The sequence below is a fragment of the Etheostoma spectabile genome, chromosome 17 (assembly GCF_008692095.1).
Source record: "Etheostoma spectabile isolate EspeVRDwgs_2016 chromosome 17, UIUC_Espe_1.0, whole genome shotgun sequence".
NCBI lineage: Eukaryota > Metazoa > Chordata > Actinopteri > Perciformes > Percidae > Etheostoma > Etheostoma spectabile.
This window is the reverse complement of record NC_045749.1, coordinates 21,979,290-21,982,138: the sequence shown is the minus strand read 5'-3', so window position 1 is coordinate 21,982,138 and position 2,849 is coordinate 21,979,290. Positions and strand designations below refer to the sequence as shown.

Sequence of the window (2,849 nt, the reverse complement as noted above, 5' to 3'; positions counted from 1 at the left end):
GCTGTTCACAAACGCTCTCCATCCAACCTCACTGAGCTCCAGCTGTTGTGCAAGGAAGAATGGGCAAAAATGTCAGTCTCTCAATGTGCAAAACTGATAGAGACATCCCCCAAGCGACTTGCAGCTGGAATCGGACCAAAAGGTGGCGCTACAAAGTATTAACTTAAGGGGGCTGAATAATTTTGCACGCCCAATTTTTCAGTTTTTTATTTGTTAAAAAAGTTGGAAATATCCAATGAATTTCGTTCCACTTCACGATTGTGTCCCACTTGTCGTTGATTCATCACAAAAAATTACAGTTTTATATCTTGTGTTTGAAGCCTGAAATATGGCAAAAGGTTAAAAGTTCAAGGGGGCTGAATACCTTCGCAAGGCACTGTATCAAGTACCATGCACACACACACACACAACACACACACACAAACACCACCACACACACACCACACACACACAAACACACACACACACCACACACACACCACACCCAAGTACACATGCACACACCAAGAGTCCCCCCCACACCCCCCAGTCTTTCTTTGTGTCCTCCCGATGTGATGAGTGTGTGGATGAAGCAGAGCTCTGTCCGCCCACGGCTGTGTGTCTCAACACAGACGGATCCTATCTGTGTTTGTGTGAGATGGGATTTACTGCAAACCTTGACACACCTCCTTGTGTTTAACACACACACACCACACACACACACACACACACACACACACACACACACGTGTGGTACCCGTGATTGACATAATGCATTCCCTAGCCCCTTACCCTAACTTTAACCTTCACAACTGAATGCCTACCCTCAACCCTTACCATCAAACTAACCATAACCTAATTCTAACCCTAACCCTAGTCTTAACCCTCAAACAGGCCTTTTAAGTTGTAGGGTCCAGGATTTTGGCCAAATAAAGCTGTCAGGGACTCCACAAACATACTGTATTCCTGGTTTTTGGAACCCCACAAATATAGTTAAACAAGACCACACACACACACACACACACTATCATTATAGCTGTCCATCATGTTTGATGATGACCCTTGCTCCAGGGATGGGGGTGGGAGGTGTTCAGCGACCTTACCGCTGGTGTTTCTTGATGCGCATCTTGGATCGGTCTTGGTTGCTTTGGTGTATTTGAGAGACTGCAGTGGCACAGGTGACCTGCCAAGCTGATCTGTGCCAGAGATTCAAGCAGCGTGAGTGGGATGTTCGCTCGTTTTAGGAGGTCCCTGGTGTAGTCCTTAAAGATCCGCTTTGTGCAAGGGATTTCTTGAAAATATGAAAATGTAAAATACTGCCAGTCTTAACTTTCAAGAGATCCTTCAAAATGTTCCTTTGGAAGTCAGAGTAAGTGCACACTTCCTCTGTGTTGTGAGCCAGGATGAATTTAATGTGAAGCTCTCTATGAATGGTGGCGTTTGACTTCCATTGGGCCATTAAGAACAGGAACAAACCCTCTAGACTGCTGACATGCTCGGACAACATGTTGTTTGAACCAACCCTTTTCTTGGTATTAGACGTGTTTAGACATTTAATTTAGCATTGCCAACTTTATGGTTTGTTTGTTTGTTTGTCCCTTGGCTCGTGTCATATAGGACGAATATCTTGGGGGACTTCCTTACCTTATCTGGCTTCCCATACTTACCCGGCAGGGGAGATACCATGATCAAGAAGATGGTTTACCCAGGGCAAGGCTTAACAATTGCATTCCGGTTAGACTGACCCCTGTGAATTCCCCAAATGTGGGAATCTCGACTGCTTAATTTGTGGTAGCGGGGGACAGGGTTTGCGCTTTCCCCTGAATTTTTGTTGTTGTTGTTGTTGTATGAAAGGAGAGAAGGTTAGCACTCCCCTTGACAAGGATGGAATTGGCCCTGGTGGCCATCAACACACATATGGTTAAGGCACTTCGTGGCATCTATAACCAGATCTTTTTTGGGGTGGCAGTAGCTCAGTCCGTAGGGAATTGGGTTGAGAACTGGAGGGTCGCTGGTTCAAGTCCCTGTATGGAACAAAGTATGGTGGTGGACTGGTAGCTGGAGAGATGCCACTTTACCTCCTGGGCCCTGCCAGGTGCTCTTGAGCAAGGCCCCATACCCCCCCAACCGCTTAGGGTGCTGGTCCATCTGGCAGCCCACTCACTCTGACATCTCTCCATTTGTGCATGAATAGGTCCTGAGCATGTGTGTATATTCCAGGCCTGTGTGTAGAGATTACTAACATCACTGGGGATCAATAAACAGTATAAATTATCATAAATTACCACCTAAATGTGATTATCTAGAGGTATACTGCTAGTTAAATATTAGTTATTTGTATGCTCTCTACATGGAGAAGACTGCTTTGCGTCATTTATCTCAGCTTGAAGGACTTAGCTACTGCTAGTGATAAGTTTCAACATACAAGGCCATTTACATTGTATATTAGATATGTGCTGCTTCAATATTAACACTGGCGAAAAGGTTGCAATGTTATGAAAAGCAATATTAAAGTATCTTTTTACATAGCCTATGATTTCAAAAGGTACAGGCACATAGGAGAGGTTCCATCTGGTTACATGACGTTTTCCTTTTGTCACTGTCTGCATCCTTATGTTCATCCCTCTGTTTATAAGACATTTAATAAATTGACATGGTCTTTCACATAAACTGAAGATGTTAATTTTATTTCCTTGACTTCTGTGCAAGAGCTGTTTTGAAGCCATTTCCTGCTTTAGAAAAACCCAAAAAGACTTCATCCTTTGAGCTGGCAGTCTAGACGAGGAGGGATATTTGTTGCTCTCTGCCTAATTTATGCAGGGGGCTGAGTGTGTGTGTGTGAATGTGTGTGTGTGTGTGTGTGTGTATTT

At 44.3% G+C, this 2,849-nt stretch overlaps 1 protein-coding gene and 2 non-coding genes across 3 annotated transcripts in view; all 3 read left to right on the top strand.

The window, feature by feature from the left end:
• ltbp1 (latent transforming growth factor beta binding protein 1) overlaps nucleotides 1-2,849 on the top strand; it is a 167,962-nt gene that overhangs the window by 140,581 nt on the left and 24,532 nt on the right. The gene's annotated exons all lie outside the window — the stretch shown is intronic.
• Nucleotides 1,639-1,802, top strand: LOC116705777 (U1 spliceosomal RNA). The gene has a single exon (XR_004336034.1). It is a non-coding gene; the product is annotated as a U1 spliceosomal RNA (small nuclear RNA).
• Nucleotides 1,820-1,937, top strand: LOC116705780 (U6atac minor spliceosomal RNA). Its single transcript, XR_004336037.1, has one exon. It is a non-coding gene; the product is annotated as a U6atac minor spliceosomal RNA (small nuclear RNA).